At 49.3% G+C, this 24,671-nt stretch overlaps 1 pseudogene; it reads right to left on the bottom strand.

Annotated features, from left to right (window-relative positions):
- Positions 1 to 615: 615 nt before the first annotated feature.
- LOC125536789 lies at positions 616 to 12,941 on the bottom strand (annotated as a pseudogene).
- Between the last annotated feature and the right edge of the window lie 11,730 nt (positions 12,942 to 24,671).

Genomic DNA, 24,671 nt, shown 5'->3' on the forward strand with positions numbered 1-24,671 from the left:
ATGTATCCAAGCCCAAAGAAAATGACATTGATGTGTATGCCAAGCGCAAGATGGATGACAATTCCATGGCTAGTATGTATAAGGAGATTCTTTTGGATGACCACAAGACTCACAAGCTAGGCTTAGTATATCATCTGTTGGCAGGACTTGCTACCTCCAACACGATCATGAGGCACATTTTGATGCCCAATTCAGGAGATGAGAGGATGATTAGAGGACATTCCATCAACATGCTTCATCACATTGATCGATCTGAGAGATTCAAGGTCATGGATCTCACTGTAGAGACTACCACAAGGACGGCCGTGGATCAAAAGAGGTAATGTGGATTTGCTCCACACATTCAGGTGCTCATCAAATCCAAAGTTGGTAGCAATATATATCTTCTTGACCGTGAGCTTTTGTCTCTTAAGCTAGAGTTTGAGGACAACAAAGTGACGATGGATCCATCCCATCCCACTTTGGCTGTAGCACATGCAAAGAAGGAAGCACGAGCAGAGGCTGCTGAGTCTGCAGAGCTCAGAGCCACACCTACTCCGTCACTGAATACTAAGGCCGGTCAGATTAACTATCTTCTTTGAGCTACTCAGAGGATCGAGCGGAGTCTGGCCAACATCACTGAGAACCAGAAGAGTCTTTGAGAGGATTGTTGAGATGAAATTCTGTGATCTGTAAGTTAAGGTGACAGAGATGCAAACTACAATTGAGAGCCTGAAGAAAGAGGTGGATGAGGCAAAGTTTACTAGCAGTGATGATGACGAGCATCGTGGTTCAGTACTTCCCATGACTACTCAGTTTTGGACCCCAAATCAGGAGCTGTTCCAGACACTTCCCGAGCTACTATTTCAGCTCCAGCTACTACACCCTTAGTTGCTCTATCAGTTGCTGCAGCCGTTGCCACTCCTCCACCAGTCCCGAAGACTTATTCCGAGGCATTTGCAGATGCACTTCTCTCTACTCTGACATCGACGCTCACCGGCACTGCAAGTCAGAGGACTTCACCACTAGGATATGCCAGAGATTGAGCCCAGAGTGACCTCTAGCTATGTACTTCTTCAAACTCTTTGGTACTTGTTGCCAACGGGGGAGAATTAGTATAGATCATTAGGGCTTTGGGAGAGAAAGTTTTTTGCTTTTTTTTCATTTGGTTTTCATTTGTGTGATACTTTGTGTGCTACTTTTGTCTGTTGCTTGTTTGGTACTATGTTTGTCCATGGTTGATCATACCGTACTTTGATGATGCTATGCTTATATATCTATTCATATGTTCCATGTATGATCATTCACTTGTTTGTTTGGTGAAGAATGCTTACGTTGTTGCAATCATATCATTTTGAGCACTCCACCATAATGTATGTGACATGGAAGAGTAACCCATGATCCAAATCAATTGTGCATTTGCATTCAAACGCAAATTCATAATGCACAAATTTAGGGGGAGCTCTTGCTTATCACATACATCTCAAAGTGATGATGTATTTCATTCATTATATCATTTGTCGAAGCTTTGATCTATATGTTGTCATCAATTACCAAAAAAGGGAGATTGAAACTGCAACTAATCCTCGGGTGGTTTTGGTAATTAATAACAACATATACATCATTGATCTAATATTCATTGCAAATAGATTTCAGAAAAAGATCAATGATTGGCATGGCAATGACTAATGGATGTGGACCACTCAAAATGTCAAGGACGAGGATTGGCAACTCCAAGACTCTACATTTTTGGTTTAGTGATCCAAGATCACATTGGGTCCCTTAGGAAAAGGCCTACTAATGGTCATGAAATCGCGGGCGTTGTCAGCTTGCATTTGTAGCGTTCCGTCTATATCCCTGTTGGACGGTTGATATCTGAGGTAGAACTACCCCGAGGTATGAAGGACATCTTGATGGATGATGTCCGCAAACTCCGACTGGATGCGAAAGAATTCTTGTCTGATCCCCCGTCCTGGATTTCCGACAAGCTCGCGGCCCAATCTTTGAGATTATCTGGTAGCAGAAGGTGATGATGGTCCCTTACGATCGCCCGCATGTGATGGTGGGCGTAGTAGGCATCCTTCTGACCGCCAGGCGGCTGCTTGACGCAGCATAACTTAGTATTGTGGACAAACACGTGCTTGCCGTACCTACGAACTGGCCTGGTGAAGGTGCCTCCAGATTTGGTGTAGCCGGGGAGAACATCATCAAGAACTTTCTTGATATTTGTGTAGTCCATCTTGGAGTCACGGTTCGGGTCGAAATACGTGGCCATGGAATATTTCGGGCTTAAGAGGATGAGTGTGCAATGTGTGTCACTGCACAGAACACGGAATGTTAGAAAAAAAAGAACGATCGAAATCTAAGAAATCATATGTTGCGGGGCGGTTAAGGGATGACTTACTCAGGAAAGTAAGCCACAAGGAATTTATCCTTATCTGGGTTTGCCAGAATGACGCCTTTGAGGTGTGAACTCGCGACTTGGCGGTCCCCAGCGCTGCCCAAGAGCTTGGCACGCATGTAGAAGGGGTCGACTATCACGATGTTCGGGGTCTTGTCTCTAATGATCCGCATCTCCATACTCAGCGAAAACAGCTGAACAAAGGTGTAGTGCAGCGGATGAAGGTTAAACATAGCAAAGATGTCATCAAACCACAGGACAATCATACCCTCGATGGCGCCATCCACAAAGCCCTTGCCCTCTAGCACCTTGGCCACGAAAACCGGGTATGCCACATTATTCTCTCTGAGACGCCGCTTCTCCAAAGAAAGAACACTGTCATGCAGACTCCGCATAGCACCGGTTGCAGCATTGAGCATATTTGTCGGTAGCATCACCCTACCCGCCACATGCACCCTCCTCGAGATATCCTTAGGTGAAAGTGGCCCGTCCTGAGCACGGATCGTACTCGGTGCCGGCTGGCTCGCACCCTTGTTACTCTTTCTTTTCTGTCCCTTCTTCTTATGTTGTAATGGGACCGAGTTCTGCTCACAGACCGCCTTCTTGAGTGTGTTGGGGCTGATAATATTTGGCACCTCGGCTATCTAAGGCTCGGTGAAGTCAGCAGCTGGAGGCGTCTCCTGAGAACTGAACGCCAGACGACGCCTGTTGCAACTAGGTTTCTCCGCCGTACCAGCTAGACCGCGGTCGTCTTGGTTGGGTTCTTGAGAAAGAGGCCCACAGAATTCGCCATCGTACCCATGTTCAGCAAAGTACTTATCGACGTTGCTAAATGGGCCATCGTCGTTATCGTCCAGATCCTGTGCCATATGCATGTTCGGATCCTGTGCCATAGGGATGTCCGGCATGTCTGGTAGCGTTGCGGCGGTCTTGCCATGGCTTGGCGCCGGCACGACTGGCGGTGTTGTCTTTGGGGTGGTGTCCCCCGCCCCCAAACGAATCTGGCTCTTCGGCCAAAGCAGGGGCCAGCTTAGGCAGGTGCTGAGGGTCATCAGATCATCTTCGTCGGCCCCGGCGGGTTGAATCAGAGGTAACAACTCGTCGCAGCCTGGCAGCACCCGAACCGGTTGAACCATATACACGGTGGGTGGCATCGGTTTACCGTGGAACACGGGTGAGGGAGTCCTGGATTAGGGGGTGTCCGGAAGGCCGGACTATACCTTCAGCCGGACTCCTGGACTATGAAGATACAAGATTGAAGACTTCGTCCCATGTCCGGAAGGGACTTTCCTTGGCGTGGAAGGCAAGCTTGGCGATACGGATATGCAGATCTCCTACCATTGTAACCGAGTTTGTGTAACCCTAACCCTCTCCGGTGTCTATATAAACCGGAGGGTTTTAGTCCATAGGACAACATACAGAATAACAATCATACCATAGGCTAGCTTCTAGGGTTTAGCCTCTCCGATCCCGTGGCAGATCTACTCTTGTACTACCCATATCATCAATATTAATCAAGCAGGACATAGGGTTTTACCTCCATCGAGAGGGCCCGAACCTAGTTAAAACTTCGTGTCCCTTGCCTCATGTTACCATCCGGCCTAGACGCACAGTTCGGGACCCCCTACCCAAGATCGGCCGGTTTTGACACCGACATTGGTGCTTTCATTGAGAATTCCTCTGTGTCGTCGCCGTCAGGCTTGATGGCTCCTACGATCATCAACAACGATGCAGTCTAGGGTGAGACCTTCCTCCCCGGACAAATCTTCGTCTTCGGCGGCTTCGCACTGCGGGCCAATTCACTTGGCCATCTGCAGCAGATTGAAAGCTATGCCCCTGGCCGTCAGGTCAGATTTGGAAGCTTAAACTACACGGCTGACATCCGCGGGGACTTGATCTTCGACAGATTCGAGCCACTGCCGAGCGCGCTGCACTGTCATGACGAGCATGATCTAGCTCTGCCGCCGAACAGTGCCCTAGAGGCCGCACCCGCATCGGCTTCGACCCTTAATTCGGAGCCGACCGCGCCGATCGAGGATGGGTGGTGGGACGCCGCCTCGGGGGCTGTGATCCCAACGGCGATCGAGCCGAACACCCGCCCCGCACTCTGCGAGACTCGTGACTCCAAGGAGCCGGACTCCTCTCCGGACTCGGAACCCTCCTCGCCCTTGCCGATCGAATCCGATTGGGCGCCAATCATGGAGTTTACTGCCACGGACATCCTTCAGCACTCGCCTTTCGGTGATATTCTGAAGACACTAAAGTCTCTCTCTTTATCAGGAGAGCCCTGGCCGAACTACGGTCAGCAAGGTTGGGATACGGACGATGAAGAAATTCAAAACCCACCCACCACCCACTTTGTAGCCACTGTCGATGATTTTACCGACATGCTCGACTTCGACTCCGAAGACATCGACGGTATGGACGCCGATGAAGGAGACGATAAAGAACCAGCGCCTATCGGGCCCTGGAACGCCACCTCGTCATATGACGTATACATGGTGGACGCACCAAAAGATGACGACGAGGAGCGGAAGGACGCACCGAAGGCTTGTTCCCTCGAAAGGCAGTCAAAGCGGCGACGCAAGCGCCGCCCCAAATCCCACCTCGACAGAAATAGCAATCACACAGACCCAGCGCTGGAGCAGGGCGAACCGCTGCCGGACAACGGCAATCCGGATAATCAAACCGAACAAACAAATTCTATCAAGGATAATGGTCCAGACGACGTAACGCCGGACAGGCACCCGGAGTAGCAGAAAGCCCGTAAAAGGCTTGTCGCCACCGCGAGGAGTCTTAAAAAGCAGAAGCGAAGGCTCAAGGCCGCGCAAGACACACTCCAAATCAGATGGAGTAAAATACTCAACACTGCAGCAAGGTATGGCGACAATCGCCCCTCCAAGAGCTACCCAAAGCGGAAGCTGCTACCCAAATTCGATGCGAAGGCCTCAGACCCCCCACAACCAAATATCAAAGCAGCCACCTGGTCGGATAGACGACCCCTCTACCAACACAGAGCGGCATACAACGCCGCTCACAATACAATACGCGACCCATGCGAGGGCTCGCACCCAAAGGATGACGCAACAAGATCCATCTATGGACCACGCAAGCGCGCCCCAACATACAATGCAACACAACAAACATCTGAACAACACGGTACACCCAGCTATAGGGGTGCCGCACACCCCCTATGTTTCACCGATGAGGTGCTGGACCATGAATTTCCAGAGGGATTCAAGCCCGTAAACATAGAGGCATATGACGGAACAACATACCCTGGGGTCTGGATTGAGGACTACATCCTTCACATCCATATGGCTCGAGGAGATGATCTCCACGCCATCAAGTACTTACCCTCAAGCTCAAAGGTCCAGCTCGTCACTGGCTCAAAGGCCTCCCTGAAAGCTCCATTGGAAGTTGGGAAGAGCTCGAAGACGCCTTTCGGGCAAATTTTCAAGGGACTTATGTCCGACCTCCGGATGCAGACGATTTGAGTCATATAACTCAACAGCCTAGAGAGTCAGCCCGAAAGCTTTGGAACAGGTTTCTTACTAAAAAGAACCAGATTGTCGACTGTCCGGATGCTGAAGCCTTGGCAGCTTTCAAGCATAGCGTCTGTGACGAATGGCTCGCCAGACACCTCAGCCAAAATAAGCCGAGAACGATGGCCGCATTAACAAACCTCATGACCCGCTTTTGTGCGGGTGAGGACAGCTGGCTAGCCAGATGCAGCACCAGCGACCCCAGTACATCTGAAGTTAGAGATGGAAACAGGAAATCACGGCGCAACAGCAATAACAAACGTCGGAATAAAGAAGACAGCACGAAGGGCACGGCAGTAAATGCCGGATTCAAAAGCTCTCGGCCAGGTCAAAAGCTGCCCCCTAAAGGCACCAGGGATGAACTGTCCAGCCTCAACAAAATTATGGACCAAGTATGTCAGATCCATAGTACCCCTGGTAAACCTGGTAGTCATACCCACGGAGAATGTTGGATCTTCAAGCAGTCCAGCAAGCTCAACGCCGTACACAAGGGGGAGGATACACCAAGTGAAGACGAGGACGAGCCCCCCAAGCAAGACACGGGGGAACAAAAGAAATTTCCACCAGAAGTCAAAACAGTAAACGTGTTACACGTGATCAAGGGAAAAAACAACGCGGCACCCCCAGGAAAATATACCCAAGTGCCTGTCACCGCGAAGTCCTGCCACTGGTCGTCTCAACCGATCACTTTCGACCATCGCGATTACTCAGCAAGTATCCGACACGCAGGATGGGCTGCCCTGGTATTAGACCCAGTAATTGGCGGATATCACTTCACAAGAGTCTTGATGGACGGCGGCAGTAGCCTAAACCTAATATATCTGGATACAATCCGCGGGATGGGGTTAGACCCAACACAAATTTGCCATAGCAATACTACCTTTAAAGGAGTAATGCCAGGCCCAGGGGCTCGTTGTACGGGCTCCCTCCTACTACAAGTTATATTCGGCTCCCCCGATAACTTCCGTCGTGAGCATTTAACTTTCCACATCGCTCCGTTTCAATGCGGCTATCAAGCACTGCTCAGACGAGAAGCTTTCGCTCGCTTTAATGCAATACCACACTACGCCTCCCTCACACTCAAGATGCCCGGTCCACGTGGCATCATTACAGTGCGCGGAAATATCAAGCGATCTCTGCGCACCGAAGAAAGTGAGGCTGCCTTGGCAGCCACACACTAAAGGCGCCTGGACCAGCAAAAGCATCCAATAGGTCGTCAAGACCTCAGACACAACTAATCGAGTCCGGCGCCGCTACTTATACCGAATAAACGGTCACACCCCTATTTGTCAATACAAGGGGCTCAACACGCGCAGACAAGTGGCAATTTCTTCTCACCTTGAATTATACCTGGTTTGTTTAACAAACTATCTTTTTGCACGACAACTTTTTTCACCTAAATTCCTCTCTTTTACAGACGATCATCGTGCTACACCCGTCCAGGATACGGCACAACGGAGACACAGGTGCAGACGTGCAGCAGGGACCCGCTCCAAGGATTCTTTTTAGATTAAGACCCTGCGTAAACCTTTTTTACTGTCTCTTGTTGATACATATCCACCGTTGAGAAGGATGCTAACGTCTTGGCATGTGGCCACGCCAGAACAATGCACGTACCTGGACACAAAGGGCTTCCTACAAAGGCCATTATTTAGGCCCAGTTTATACCACAAAGACCGAATACCTTTGGGAGTGTTCGGCGTCGCGAGTTTGGCCCTATATGCATGAGCTCCAAATCATTATCTTTGGTCAAATGTTGGGTTTGCCCGGCTCCTATGTTTTGGTTCCTTACGTTCTGCTTTACCGGCTAAGGTAGCACCAGGAGAACTACTGCGATTGTGCCCTGGTTCATCCGGACGAGCACCTCAGTAGAGAAAGTCGAAAACTGACTGTCATGATATAGCGTGAGACTGGTCAACCACTCGATGACCTGTGGGAATGTTAGAATTCCTCCGCCTTAACGAAGGGCCGTTTTCCGGCCAGGCATGTACGCACCCTGAGATCGGGAGAGTGCGGAGCCACCAGGGGCTATCTAGTAGCCCCACTGTCAAACTCCTATGGCTAAGTGAAAGTGCTAAAGCATTATAGTCCGGTTGCCTCGCTCGCTCTGCTATCACCTCCTTAATAGGACCAAGACGTTGGGTTAAGTGTGAACGCGTGTTTTTGCGAGCACCTCCGCATTACATGCGTGAGGGTTGAAGCCGACGGCTGCAATCTTTCAGGTTATACATGTGTATACATAAACGGCCACCCAGGAGGCATCATATTACTTTCAGGCAAAAGTATAAAAATAGCCTTATAAAAATTTATAAAAGCATTTCTCTTACAATGAGATTACATATCACTCAAACATAATATTTTTTGAGCACTGGGTCTCTATCAAACAAGCACCCTCAAGAACTTCTTCAAAGTAGTGCTCAGCAGCCCTTCGACCTATGGCTGAATCTCGCGCTGCAACAGTGGTAGCATCCATCTCCGCCCAGATGCTTTAACACGGGCAAAGGCCATCCGTGCGCCCTCTATGCATGCCGACCTCTTCATCGCATTAATGCGCGACACCACGTCAAGGAACTGCTGCACCAAGCTGAAATAGCTATTCGGTTTTGACCTTTCCGGCCATAGCTGATCCACAACAGACCTCGTGGAAAGTCCGAACAACCTATTTAGTTCGGCCCATTCGGCTAATTGGTCAGTCAATGAAAGCGGACGCTCGGGATAATGGAATTGTCTCCAAAACAGCTGGTCTACTTCACGGTCCGTCTGACCTTGGAAATACTTGGCCGCATCGGCAGCGCTCGCAGCCAAATCCATATATACATCCTCCGAACTCCACAGCCGATCCAGAGGGGCATACCGTGGATCTCCGAACTTCCTCCGCAACATAAAGGATTTCCTAGCTACAATATCCCCGGCTTCCTGCAGCTCCTCCTTCTTTGCCCTCATAGTAGAGCGGAGGTCCTTTTTCGTCGCAGCAGCCTTCTCAAGTTCCGATGCCTTCGCTTGGTTTTCCTTTTCAAGAACCCGGCAACGGTCGGCGGCGGCTTTTAATTCTATAACCATCTTGTCTCGGCTCTCGCCATGCGCGGCCTTCTCGGCTTGCAACTCTTTGGCCGCCTTCAAAGCAGCCGCATTACCCAACCTCGCTTGTTCCTTGGCTCAGGCGAGTTCTTCCCGCAAGGCTTCAACAGTGGCAGCTCCATTTGTAGTCACAACATATTAAAGATACTGGCATCATGCTGCTCTTCCTATGTGGCCTTTACCAGATAATGACACTTACCCTGTGCCTCGTCAAGCCTTTTGTTAACAAGCTCGATGTCGGCGTCTGCCGCATCCAACTGCCGTTCTAAATGGGCAAATTCGCTAGTCTGGCTAGCCACCGGAGCTTCCATCACCTGCACATAGAGGCAGTATGGTTATTACCTAGGAATATGATCCTCTATTCGCCGTCGTTTCCGACGACAACTAGAGTCTCAGGGGCTACTATCTACACAGGGCACACCTAGCATGTGCAGGACTATCATACATTCTTTTACGTACCTCAAAGCCTGTCAGTAGACTCATAAAAGCTTCATGCAATCCGCTTTCGGCGGACGATATTCTCTCCATCACCGTATTCATCAGCACACGATGTTCATCTGAGATGGCCGCTCTCCCCACCAGCTCCCTCAGAACATCCGATCACACACTATACGGTGCCGGACTCTTTTGTCTACTCTCTTCGGGAGCCGGACACTGGGAGCTTCGGGGGTCAATGGGATTATCTTCCGGTCTCACCGGACTCGGAGAGGCCCTCCGTGACGACACTTCAGGGTCGCCCGCTTACGGAGCGGAGGAGTCCGGAGGAGGCGTTTCGCTCTCCATCATCTCTGGAAGAAGATCCCCCGAAGACGAGCTCATTTGAGAGGGGCTAAGGCCCGAACTGCAAAAATATATGCAGCGGTTATTTTCTCAGAAGAAAAAGATGGCATATCTGTACTATTAAAGTATTTCGGGTCACTTACGACTCGCGGGAGAATTGATCCCCCAGCGGACTTTGTGCGGCAACAGCGCCCCCCAAGGTAGGACCCTCTGTGGGAGACTTCTTCTCCCGTTTGGAAGCTTCGGCTTCCGAATCCCCGGGCGCAGTCCTTTTCCTCTTCTGGTCGTCTTCCTTCATGGAGACGCTCACTCCCTCGGCTAGAATGGGCAGCGTTGGGGGCCCGTGTCCGCCCGCATTATCCTCCACAGTATCTTCCTTCAAGGGCTCCGGGCAAGGTGCGGTCTGGAGTATCTTTTCCAATACCAGATTTTCCAAACCCTCATGGAGGGGGGCCGAACATCGAATCAACTTCGCCTTTGTTAGCCAGTCCTGGTCAAAAAGCAAACTCTCAGAAATAACTTCGTAACAAAGGAGAGATAGTATGTTCGGCTGGAAGATGCCTTACCTGTTCGGCGGCGCGGTTACTACTCAGGCCCACGTCCTCAGTGATTTCCGGACACTCCACCCGAGGTCCGAAGAATGACTTGTACATCTCCTCGTGCGTCAGGCCGAGAAAATTTTGAATGACACGCGGTCCCTCGGGATTGAACTCCCACAGGCGAAGAGGCCGGCGTTTGCAAGGCTGGACTTGACGAACCAGCATAACTTGTATTACCGCAACCAAACTGAAATCTCCATTGAAGAGATCTCGAATGCGGCTTTGCAGTGTAGGCACGTCCTTGGCTGGACCCTAGCTCAGACCTCTGCTGATCCATGACATCAGCTGTGGTGGAGGGCCCGAGCGGAAAACAGGGGGGGCCGCCCACTTGGCACTTCTAGGAGCCGTGATGTAGAACCACTCCTGTTGCCACAATTCAGACACCTCTGGGATGGGTACCTTTGGGCCACAGAGATCCCGTCATCTTGCGTATTGAGGCACCTCCACATGCTGCATGTTGCCCCTCGATCATCTTCGGCTTCACTTCAAAGGTCTTGAGCCATAGGCCAAAGTGAGGGGTAACCCGGAGGAAGGCCTCGCACACGACAATGAATGTCGTGATATGAAGAAAGGAGTCTGGAGCTAGATCATGGAAGTCTAGCCCATAGTAAAACATCAAACCCCTGACGAAAGGATCCAGAGCAAGGCCTAGACCTCGGAGGAAGTGGGAGACGAACACGACGTTCTTGTTGGGTTCGGGGGTGGGGACGGCATGTCCTCGGGGAGGCAGCTGATGCAAAATCACGGCGGTCAGATATCTGGCCTCCCTCAACTTTTTGATGTCTTCTTCCGTGACGGAGGAAGGCACTCATCGGCCTTGAAAGCTAGATCCGGACATGACTGAAGGTTCGGAGCACCTGACCTGAACTTTGGGCGCTTGAGCTTGAGGTGGGGGAAGGATTCGATTGAGCACGGGAGGGAAAAATAAAAGCCTTGTCCCTTTATAAAGAGGGTGAATATCAAGCGTCCTCTCCGTGTCCGTTTGGACTTGCCTATAATCTAGGAGTCCTAGAAGCGGTTGGGTTACCCACGCCCGTATTGATGAGAATCCCTGAATAAGGGGACACGATATCTGCTTTAACAAGACGTGCCAAGGAAACTGCCTCGCATGACGCGCTGAGGTGGGATAATGAAACGACTCAGATAAAGGCTTGGCCGTGGTGTGTCACACTACGGAATACGTCAGCAGATTAGATTTGTGTAAATATTATTCTCTCTATGGCAATATGCGGAAACTTATTTTGCTGAGCTGGACACTATCTTTGTGTTCAAAATCTTCTATGAAGTACTTGGAGGAGGAACCCGCCTTGCAATGCCGAAGACAATTTGCGCGCCGGACTCGTCGTCATTGAAGCCTGGTTCAGGGGCTACTGAGGGAGTCCTGGATTAGGGGGTGTCCGGATGGCCGGACTATACCTTCAGCCAGACTCCTGGACTATGAAGATACAAGATTGAAGACTTCGTCCCATGTCCGGAAGGGACTTTCCTTGGCGTGGAAGGCAAGCTTGGCGATACGGATATGCAGATCTCCTACCATTGTAACCGACTTTGTGTAACCCTAACCCTCTCCGGTGTCTATATAAACCGGAGGGTTTTAGTCCCTAGGACAACATACAGAACAACAGTCATACCATAGGCTAGCTTCTAGGGTTTAGCCTCTCCGATCTCGTGGCAGATCTACTCTTGTACTACCCATATCATCAATATTAATCAAGCAAGACGTAGGGTTTTACCTCCATCGAGAGGGCCCGAACCTATGTAAAACTTCGTGTCCCTTGCCTCCTGTTACCATCCGGCCTAGACGCACAGTTCGGGACCCCCTACCCGAGATCCGCCGGTTTTGACACCGACAACGGGGTTGCCGAGTTGAACAATTTTGCCCTTGGCGACATCGACCAACTCGTCGTTCACGAAGTGCAGGAGAGTGCACGGAATGTCGGCGCCCTGTGAAAACATGTAGGGCGTCAGGGATGCCCAGTCAAAGGCAAGGAGATGAAGTCCTCGGCCGAGAGGCTTAATTAGTTACCTGATGATGGCGTCGAGCTCGGCTAATGTCGAGGCACCGCCAACGGCGGGCGTGCAAGTGATGGAGGGGCCGCTTGCTGGCGAGGTGCCGGCCGACGTACACTCGGGTGCATTAAGCTCCAATGCCGGCGTCGGAGACACCAATACCGCCACCGCCGGAGACACCAATGGCGCCGCCGCCGGAGACACCAATGGCGCCGCCTGCGCGTTGTGCGAGTTGCTGGCCGTGAAGCTAGGAATCGGGGGCGGACCCTGTTGGCCACCCGCAATCCACGTCGTTATCCCATGAATCAAGGTAGGCACAATGCTGGTGAGCGTCGATCCCAGTTGTTGTTGCAGTTGCTCTTGGACCATCTCCGGAATCCGCGCCACTTGCGCCTTGAGTGCTTCAACCTCGCGCGACTGGCTTTCCGAGCTGGTCTTTTTCTCCTTTCGCCCACCAGCTGTATAGTATGACGACCATTTTGTGGACAAGCCTTTGACGGCCACACGACCAGCTGACGTTGGCTTACTGAGCTTATCCTTGTTTTTCATTACGTTCAACGCCCTATTCAAAGGGGTGTCGAAAGGGGAGCTCTGAGACGACCCCGCGCTACTGCTTTCTTTGTCCTGCGGAAGGAACATGAACCATTTAGAAATATTGGGGATTAATTAGAATGCAACCATATGGAGCTAATTACGCGGGGGTGTATTCCTTACCAGAACAAGCTCAAGCGCCTTGGTCTTCGGATCCGTGGTAAGCTCCTTTGTTACCGGGTCCTCCTTGTACCGGGCCCTGAGAAAGTTCCCGGTCTGCTTGTCACGGTATTTCTCGAAGCGGGGCGGTGGGCCTTGCTCGGCATGCTCCGCGTCCTCCTTGTCCCATATAGGCCCCGCCTCTCTGTAACCACCGGGACCGAGTTGGTGGACCCCTAAGTTCAACTGTTGCATTTCTTTCCCCCACTGACTTGATTCGGAGGTTGCGGGGCTCTCGCACTTGATCTTGAACTCCTTGTAGTCATCTTCTCTCATCAAAGGATATTTCGCCTTGATCTTCTCATAACTATCACCTTTGTCAATCATTGCCTTCACCATGCTTTTCCAAGTAGACAGGGTCGTGCTCATCCTCGTGAGGGCGGCACCGTTCACTTTATTCCCCGAGAGGCGTGTGTTTGCAAACTCAACGGGGAACTTGTATCGTTCGTGCAGCTTCGTGAAGAGGAGGCTGCGCAAATTCCCTTGTTCCTTATGCCTTAGGTTCTCGGTGTTGATGGAGACGGTGCTCCGGAGAATGCACCCGAGCTGAACCGAGTACCCCTTGACTACGTGTTTGGGCGCCGTCGGATGCCCGCCGGAGTTCACTTCAGTAAATTCCTCCCTGACGGTGCCGAGCATGTTCGGGCGCCGGTCCTTCCATTGCCTCTTCGGTTGGCTGCCATCTGTGCGTGCGCCACCATCATCAGTGGTGGCATCCGCGGCGCCATCATCAGTAGTGTCATCCCCGACGCCACTAGGGGTTGTGTAGTCAGGATCGGTGTCTTCCGCGGCATCCTCATAGCAGTGAGGTTCTTCCTCCAACTCCTGGGACAGCTCCCAGAATTGCTTGCTGCCCAAACCGCCGGCCTCATCGTTGTGGGCCATGTTTCGCTCTAAATAGGAAAAAAGTTTGGTCAAAAAGTTGGTTATTTTCAAGGAACAAGATCATGGTCTCATTATTTAGGGTTTGTCGACACCGAGGCATCCTAAAAGCTAAGCTTTTATCATTTAGGGTTTGTCGACGCCGAGGCACCCTAAAAGCCTAAGCGTGCATCATTTAGGTTCTCATCGACACCGAGGCACCCTATAGAAGCCAAGTTAAGTTTTCATCATTTAGGGTTTATCGATGCCGAGGCACCCTAGGTTAGGCCTAATCACTTGGCACTAATCACTTGGCTCTATTGCCACCTATGTTGGGTTTATCATCTAGGGTTTATCGATGCTAAGGAGAATTCTAAGTTGGGCCTAATCACTTGGCTCTATTGCCACCTATGGTTTAATGCAGCAAGAATGGCGGGGCTGTTGATCCTACTTAACTAAGTACTAAGATACCCCGGCCCATGCATTAGTCGCAAGTACCCCATATGTCTGGTTTTTAGCAAAGTAATGCTAAAATTCACGAAAAATTTCAGCATGACCTTTGCTGAAAATAGGACATATGGAGTACCCGAATTTGCCGGAACAGAAGTTAATCGACATTCCGGCAAACTCAAGGGCCTCTCGGGGTACCTGCAAATTCATCACGACACGAATGGCCTCAAGCAGCAGCGGCGTCTCCCAGGACCCCATTTTTTTGCAACAATCAGAGCAGAGAATTCAGCATATTTCTATACAACAGCACTGTAAAGATGAAGAACAGTTCTACAGCAGCCCATTTATATACAACAGCAGTACTATAGTTCAGTACCATATGCCTACATTTCAAAATCCAATCATCTCACAATCAAATAAAATTTCCAGAGGCAGAGCCACTGTACAATACTGTATCAAGGCAACAACCTAATTTCAGTAAGGAAATTAACTGAATTTAAAGAGATAAAGCTTCTTGGCTCTCCACACTCTACTCCACTGGAGGCACCAGAACTAATTTGCAATCAACCCTGAACAATAAGTATATTTCAGACATTTGGAACTAAACTAACCTAACTAATCACAACAAGATGGCATGCTTAGAAATCTGGAACTAAAGTACAATCTGGATTTATAGCACATGCTGCAGCCACTATAGAAGTTATTAACGTAACAATAAAAGCCTTCAAGGGGCAAATAAAGCCACAGTTCAAGTGCTCAAACTCTCAAAGGGACATGTAGGAGCAAACCTTGGAAGCAGCAGGAGCAGCTGCAGCAGGAGCCGATGATGCACTCACCCAGAGGCCTAACCAGGGAACTTGCATAATCAACAAACACATAAAGCAACCATGAATATAATTAAACACATACATAGGGCAGATTAATCTGCCATGCTAAGTGACAGCATACTAAGGTAGAACAGAAAGCACTACAGCCCATTATCTGTTGTTTGGGCACTACCGCGAACACCTTGACAGATATATATCAGAAGTGCATTGAACAAGAAACAGTAGTACTTTTCTACACAGTAATCACGTGTATATCAGAAGGATACTTTTTCATCAGCCTAGAACTAGCACAAATCAACTCAGGTCTCAACCAACATACTAAAATTAGTATTGTCACCATTAAGACCTATGTGGATCATTTCATTTGTGAACACATTTGATTGTCCAAACATAGTACTCCTAGCATATTCTAGTTGTTGCTAACACTACTCCTAACTAATGTTACCATAAGAGCTAAGATAGCAAAAACTACATAAAGCACTGCAGCATTCCATCATGAGTGCACAGCTACAACAGCACAGTTGCTACTAGTTCACAAGGATACCAAATCAGATCAGAGATCGGGCTCACCGTGCACACTTATCCACCTTCCCCTTGCTCCGCTTGTCGACAATGGCCAGGATCAGCTTCTTGTTGTCATCCAGGTACTGCACGGTTCATGAATGACTGATTTATCACCAAAAACCTATCTGTTGTTCCCGAATGACTGATTGTTCCCGAAGAAGAAGGAAGGGGAGGGGCTCACCTGCGAATATGTAGTCGAGGTCGTACACGGCGCCGGGTTGCGCCGGCGAGCTTGCCACCCACCTTGGAGCCGGAACCCTAGGGCTCGGGGCCTGCGCAAGACCACAGCCAGGAGGCGCAGCCGCGCGCGGACGATGAGGTTGGTGAAGGGGGCGCGGGGGTGGCGGCGCGGGGGGGCTGCGGTGGTGGGGGCGCGGGGGCAGCGGGGATGGGCTCGATCCGGGCCTGGATGGGCGGCTTCTTCGCGAGGAAGGAGAGGCAGGGAAGGCAGGGAAGAAGAAGGCGGAGAAGGAGAGGCGGCGGCGTCGCCGACGGCGTGCAGGTGCGGCGGACGGAGGGGCGGAGCAAGGCGGGGCGGCGGCGTACGGTTGGGGCGGAGGGGGCAAAGTTAGGTCGAGTGGGGATCTGGCGAGGGAGGGGAATAGGTGGAGTGGGGGAAGGTTGGCAATGGAGCACCTCCCCCTAGTGCGCCATAAGTACGACGATAGCGATGGCGCACCTCCCCCTAGTTCGCCATTAGAATTTTGTTTTGATTACAGTTCGAGCACTCAGGTAATATTCCCCCTAACCGTATCCCCATCATAACACACACACTAGCCCGATTGGTCAGCACGCAACACACACACTAGGAGGTCCGGGGTTCGATTCCCAGGCTCCCAAATTTTTGTTTTTATGCATTTTTTCTTTGCACGTATCTTTTTATCCATGCATCCAAACATAACATGTCACATATGCTAGATGCTCAGAATTTCATGTAGAAAAATAATATGCAGTTTGTTGCAATGTTAACAACATTTAAATGTTGTTTGATATTTATTTGTGTTTAAATATGTTCAAACTTGTTTAAATCATAACAGTAATATTTTTTATAAAAACAGTAATAACTTGTTTAAATTTGTTTTTTTTGCAATTTTAGTTGCATTCATTTATGACGGTGGAGCGGGCCGGGGAGGGTGCGGGGGAGAGGGTGCGGGGGGTCGGCGGCGGCGACCGGTGGAGCGGGGGAGAGGGTGAGGGGGGTGCTCGGCGGCGAGGGGGACCGAACCTGGTGAGGTGGGATAGCGATCGAGATGGAGGGGGATCGAGATTGAGTGTCCATGAAATTTAAAAAATATTCATGAGTTCAAAATTAAAGTGCCCATGAAATACAATCGAGAAATGAAGGCTACGATTTAAATACAATCGATCTTAGCTACCTATCTGTTCACAATCTTCTTGCCCTTCTTTTTCGCAAATGGAGTTCTTCTGTGGAACGGGCGTCCTTTAGGTAGGGTGGTCCTGCTTCTTCTTATGGTGTATGCTGCTACTTCATCGTCGTCGTCATGTTCGATCTTCGGGTCGCCGTACTTGTCGAAGTCTTACTCATTGGCTACTCCATCCATTCCGATGATCTTCCTTTCACCTCTCCTCACGACAACACGACTGGGCTTTGACGGGTCGGTAATGAAGAAGCATTGGTCCACTTGGGAAGCCAGTACCCATGGCTCATTTTTCGCGGTGACGTTTGCGCCCGCGGTCTTGGATTTGGCTGCGGGTATAACCATGGTGGTGAAATACCGGTCTTCTTTTAGGACGCTCTTGGCCCATCTGACACGGAACATCGGGACCTTCTCTCCAGCGTAGCTCAGCTCCCAGATCTCCTCGATCCTTCCGTAGTATCTGTCCTTGTCGTTACCGGTGTAGGATTCCATCATTACCCCAGAGTTCTGATAACCATCGCTCTTCATGTCCTTGTCCTCGGTGTAGAATGTGTAGCCGTTGATATCGTATGCCTCATAGGTCATAAGGTTGTGCTCGGCGCCCTGTGACAAGGCGAATATGAGTTGTTCTTCCGCGGAAGAATCCTCAAGTAAAGGGTACGATAGAAGCTTCTGCTTGAACCAACGCGTGAAACATGAGTTGTGCTCTTTGATTATATCTCCGTCCGTCCTCTATTGGCCTCGGTCATTGTACGTCTTCTCAATAAAGGATTTGTGCTCTACCACCCAAGGATCGACCACGTCTATGTGTTCTAGCGCGACTAGGTTTGCTCTTTCAAAGTCGGCGAGTCGACCCTCGAAGTCGACATGCATTTCACTGCGACCCTCACGGTGACCCCATCCAGCGAGCCTGCCGAGGTGCCTGTTGACGAGCAGACCAACAGGGTTCTCGATACCTAGATAATTCGTGCAGTTGGAGATGCACTCTTCGGTCAGAAAGCCCCTGGCTATGCTTCCCTCTAGACGTGACATGTTGCGAACGTATCCTTTGATGACACTATTCATCCTTTCGAACGGCATCATGATGTGCAAGAACGTTGGCCCGAGTTGGATGATATCCTCCACGATATGGACCAGCAGATGCACCATAACGTCAAAGAATGCGGGCGGTAAGTACATCTCAAGCTCGCATAGTATCACCACGATCTCTTCCTGTAGCCTTCTGAGTTGCCTCACGCCAACCGACTTCCGAGAGATGACGTCGAAAAAGTTGCATAGGCCAAATAACATTTCACGGACGTGCGCGTCCATGATCCCACGGATTGCAACTAGAAGTATCTGCATCATCAGCACGTGACAGTCGTGAGACTTCATCCCGCTAAACTTCTGCTTCGCTGGGTCTAGGTATCTGCTTATCTTCCCCGCGTAACGGTAAGGAAGTTTTACTCCTACAAGGCAGGTGAAAAACTGCTCGATCTCCTCCTGACTTAGGGTGAAGCACGCGGGAGGGTAGTCATTTCCCGTCTTCTTGGCCTTTTTGCCTTTGCGACGACTTTCTGTGTCCTGCTTCGCCTCATCATCATCATCATCATTAGCGTGAAGCTCCTGCCTTATGCCCATTGATTTCAAGTCTGCCCTTGCTTTCGGCCCATCTTTGGTCCTCTCTGGCATGTTGAGCAGGGTACCAAGCAGACTCTCGCACAGGTTCTTCGTGATATGCATAGCATCAAGGCTGTGAGGCACACGGTGGATCTTCCAGTACGGAAAGTCCCAGAAAACAGACCTTGTTTTCCATACCTTCAGCAGCGGCTCTGGCGCATTTCGCTTCTTTCCCGGCTCTGGCGCCTTTTGCTTCTTTCCTGGCAGTGGGCAATCTTTCCAATTTTTCAACAGCCCGTCTATTTCCTCGCCGCTCCTCGTACGCGGGCGTCTTTGGGCTTCGGTTTCACCATCGAACACATACATGCGTTTCCTCCATGGGTCATCGTCGCGAAGCCACTTTCGATGTCCCATGAACACGGTTTTCGAAGACCCGGGATCTCTATCTAGCTGGCGATACATTGTGTCATCCATGCACCTGACGCATCCAGAAAATCCATGGACCACCTGCCCCGCGAGATATCTGTAACCGAGATAGTCGTGCACCGTCGTGAGCAGTGCGACTCTCATAGGGAAATATTCTTTCTATGCGGCGTCCCATGTATTGGCTGGCGTTTTCCACAGCGTGTCTAGCTCCTCTTTCAGCATCCCCATATACAGATTGATGTCGTCCCCTGGTTGTTTCGTCCCTTCAATTAGCATACTCATGTGAATGTACTTCCTCTTCATGCACAACCAGGGGGGAAGGTTGTACATCCACACAAACACAGGCCAGGTGCTTGTGTGCCTCTCTGGCTGCCAAACGGATTTAGTCCATCGGTGCTCGCGCCCAGCACGATGTTCCTTGGATCCTTCCCAAATTCTGGGTGTTCGAAGTTCAACGCTTGCCAGTGGCTCCCATCCTTAGGGTGACTCAGCATCTTGTCTTTTTTATTTATCTCCGGGTCATTTGCGCCATCTTCTCGCTTCTTCTCCTCCCTATCCGCGTGCCAACGCAGGAGCTTTGCTACCTTAGGGTCCGCGAAATACTGCTGCAGACGAGGAGTGATCGGAAAGTACCATTGCACTTTTCGAGGAGCTTTCTTCCTCTTCTTGTTTCGAGTGACGTCGCACACCAGACATATGGTAGACTCTGCGTGCTCGTCCCGATGAATGATGCAATTTTTCATGCACACATGGTATTTCACGTGTGGTAAATCCAGAGGACACATGACTTTCTTCGCCTCCTCGAAACTGGTCGGGCACTTGTTCCCCTTGGGAAGACGTTCGTGCCAGAATGACATGTTCTCATCGAAGCATGTGTTGGTAATTTTGTGTTTTACCTTCATCTCCAGAGCCATGAGCGTTACTTTCAGGAGGGTATCCTCGGGTCTTCATCCTTCATACAATGGAGTAACCGCGTCTATCTCCAGTTGATCCAGCTTGGCTTTCTCTCGGGCGGCAGCTCTTGCGTTATCCGTCTGCTTGAGAAGCAGCTCTTGAATATGAGGGTCCTGCACCCAGCCCATCGATGGTCCATCGTCTGCTCCGCCGGCATCTTCATCTTCATGATCATGCCCTTCGTCTGCTCCGGCATCTTCCTCATCATCATGTCCGGCATCTTCTACATGATGACTGTGTACAGCATCACTGTCGTGATCACGTCCTGGAGATTCTTCATCTTCTCGCCCGCCCGAGCCGTGGTGGTTGTCTTGCTGCCCTTCCTCATTTCTTGCCCGGCCCCCATGGACGACTTCATAGTCATCTTCATCACCTTGCCACCAATAGCCATCCATGAAACCACGCAAGAGCAGGTGGTCCCGCACCTGCCCGGAATCCGGGTCCGCAATAAGGCTCTTCAGCTTGCATCTTCGACACGGACATCTTATCTCCGTCTAGTTCTTTTGAAGCATCTCGGCCTTCGCGGAGCTCAAAAACCTATTCACGATGCCTTCGGTCATCGTGCAGACCATGGTCGCCTGCGGGGTAGAGCAAAACGATATTTTAGAACCAAGAAAAAATTTGGCATGAATTTCCCTAAAAATAGGACCAAAAAGAATGCACAGTGCCAAAATTCTCGCTGAAACGGAAATGAATCAACATTCCGGAAAAATATTGGCAACTATCGCATTTCAAATACCGGTACCTGCAAGCACAAACATATATGCAACACCACAAACATATGCAACACCACAAACATACATAGATCTAGCTAGGCCACAAAAAGTGCATGTGCACGTTGTTGGAGCGAGCTAGGGAGAAAAAAAGTAGATCTACAACATGAAGATAGCTTTCCCCTTACTTACCTATCAAAAAAAGGTAATTTCACACTTAATTTTGATGAATCTATGGTGCAAATGAGGTGAGGAGGAGGAGGCAGCCGACAAGCTTGGAGAAGGAGGTGGAGGGAATGAAGTGGGGAAAGTGAGTGTGTAGGTGTGGCTGTCCAAAATATCTAGCTGGTCCCAGGTTACTAATGGCACACCACACAGCCATGCGCCATTAGTAACCCAACATACTAATGGCGCACCTCCTGGCCGTGCGCCATTAGTAGTTTTGCAAAAAAAAGTAATGTATATATATATACTAAAGGTGCACCGTGGCATAGTGCGCCATTACTAGTTTAAACTAGTAATGGCACACTTTGCAACGGTGCGCCATTAGTAGTTTTGCAAAAAAAAGAATAAAAAAAATACAGTAGTGGCGCACTCCATGGCTGGTGCGCCATTACTAGTTAGAACTACTAATGGCGCACTTTTCCAGGATGCGCCATTAGTATGTTTGGAAAAATGAAAAAAAATTGTTACTTGTGGCGCACCTTGTGCCTGGTGCGCCATTAGTGTCTTCCACACTAATGGTGCATCACCACATGGTGCGCCATTAGTATATAGTAGTGGCGCACCACTTCTCTGGTGCGCCATTAGTGTCAATTTCATCTATAGCCCTTTTCCTAGTAGTGTAAAAGGGGATGAAGTATTGATGATGAGGTTGTTGCTCAAGTACTTAGTGATATTTCTCCAAAAACCCCGAGTCATTTTCTCCATAAACACATCTATCCAAAACCTAATTTCCTATGTCGGTCCCACCGATATCATCCACTCTGGATCCACTCCGAAACACAACTTTGACCATTCGTTTTCTGAGAGAGAACCACCTACCCATGCGTTGAGATCAAGAGATTCCAATCCTACCACTTGAACCTTGATTTCTAGCCTTCTCAAGTTTCTTTTGACTACAATCCTTCTCCTACCCAAGCCAAATCTGTGAGAGAGAAATTGAGTGATGAGGAGACTATCATTTCAAGCACAAGAGCAAGGAGTTCATCACCAACAGAACATCTATTACCTTTTTGAGAGTGGTGTATCCTAGATTGGTTAGGTGTCACTTGGGAGCCTCCAAGATCATGTGGAGTTGAACCAAGGAGTTTTTAAGGGCAAGGAGATCGCCTACTTCATGAAGATCTACCTGAGTGAGGTTAGTCCTTCGTGGACGTAAGCCATGGTGGAACAGACAAGGTTGCTTCTTCATGGACCCTTCATGGACGGAGACCTCCGTGGACTCGCACAACCGTTACCCTCTGTGGGTTGAAGTCTCCATCAACGTGGACGTATGATAGCACCACCTATTGGAACCACGCCAAAAATCATCGTGTCTTCATTGCGTTTTAAATCTACAATCCCTCCTTTACGTTCTTATGCAAAGTGTTTACTTTCCACCGCACAACTCTTAGACTTACATGTGTAGGGTGTATTTGACTTGGTAGAATTGCTAGAACTTGCCCACAACTAAAATTGGGAAAAGGATAAGTTTTTATTTGGTCAAGTAGTCTAATTACCCCCCTTCTAGACATACTTTCGATCCTACACTTTGCTATGCTTAATGCTTGTCACTAGGGCCCGGGTACCATGATTTCAGATCAGAACCCTTTATGTTTTTCATGAATATATTTGAGTTCTCTATCCTATCTTGTAAGTTATATGCACCTATTACGCGTTATGATCCGCATACCCCAAGGTGACAATAATTGGGATTCTTTCCGGTGATTACCGTAGTTTGATGAGTTCATGTATTCACTATGTGTTAATTCTTTGTTCCGGATCTTTATTAAAAGGAGGCATTAATATCCCTTAGATTTCCTATGGGCCCCGCTGCCACAGGAGGGTAGGATAAAAGATGTCATGCAAGTCCTTATTATAAGCATGTATGACTATATACGGAATACATGCCTACATTACATTGATGAATTGGAGCTATCGTATATCGCTCTAGGTTGTGACTGTTATATGATGAATGTCATCCAACACAAATATCTATCACTGATCCAATCCCTACGCTTTTCTCATGTTGGTTCTCGCTAAGTTACTTTCATTGTTGTTGTTGTTGTTAAAATCACTACAAAACTGCTATTGTTACTGTTACTGTTACTATTGCTATTGTTACTACTACTATCAAACTATCATACTACTTTGCCACTAAACACTTTGCTGCAGATATTTAGTTCTCCAAGTGTGGTTGAATTTACAACTCAACTGCTAATACTTGCAAATATTATTTGGCTCCCCTTGTGTCGAATCCATAAATACGGGTGAAATACTACGCTAAAAAATTGTTGTGATCCCCTATACTTGTGGGTTATCATATGTCACCAGCTTTGACCGGTCAAAACTGACGCCCAGTTATTACTGACGGGACGATCGGCGATAAAACCCACAGGAGACCCACTGGAAGAAGCCACGTCAGCAACTATTGGCTCCACCTGTTTGAATCCTTGACCGGTCAACCCCCTGTGACCGATCACCGGTGACGAATTATCATTGCCAAAATGGTCTTATGCGATAGATTGGGCCATCATAGGTCACATTCTGGGCCGTCAACGAAAACGGGAACCGGTGACATTATTTGGCTCGTCACTTGAAATACGATCTTGCATGACAGAAGTGGTGCCATCAAAAATTTATTTTCCATGACGGCGCATTGGTGATGGTGGGGGTGACGGCCAAAAAACATCACAGGGGTATTTTCCACGACGAAAAAGGGTTATGCATGACACAAGTGAAATGTGATATGTCTCCATCGTATCTATAATTTTTGATTGTTTCATGCCAATATTCTACAACTTCCATATACTTTTGGCAACATGTTGTATTATTTTTGGCACTAACATATTGATCCTACGCCCAGTGCCAGTTCCTGTTTGTTGCATTTTTTATTTCACGGAATATCCATACAGAATGAAGTCCAAACGCGACAAAAAATTACGGAGACTTATTTCGGAATATCTGTGATTTTGGGGAAGAAGAATCAATGCAAGATGTTGCACGAGGTGGCCACAAGACTCCACAGTGCGGCCTAGGGGGGCAGGCGCACCCTGGTGGGTGGTCAGCACCTTGTAGGTTGATTGCAGCCCTTCTTTTGCCGCAAGAAAGATAATATCCAGAGAAAAGTCGTGTTGAAGTTTCAGCCCAATCGGAGTTACGGATCTCCGGATTTTTAAGAAACGGTTTTCAGTCAAAAATTAGGAATGCGAAGAGAACACACACACACACACACACACACACACAGAGAGAGAGAGAGATCCAATCTAGGAGGGGCTCCTGCCCCTTCGCCGCCATGCAGGCCATGGACCAAAGGGGGAACTCTGTTGGGGAACGCAGTAATTTCAAAAAATCCTACGCACATACAAGATCATGGTGATGCATAGCAACGAGAGGGGAGAGTGTTGTCTACGTACCCTCGTATACCATAAGCGGAAGCGTTATGACAACGCGGTTGATGTAGTCATACGTCTTCACGATCGACCGATCCTAGTACCGAAAGTACGGCACCTCCGCGATCTACACACGTTCGGCTCGGTGACGTCCCATGAACTC

This window comes from Triticum urartu, chromosome 2, assembly GCF_003073215.2.
Source record: "Triticum urartu cultivar G1812 chromosome 2, Tu2.1, whole genome shotgun sequence".
NCBI classification, from domain to species: Eukaryota; Viridiplantae; Streptophyta; class Magnoliopsida; order Poales; family Poaceae; genus Triticum; species Triticum urartu.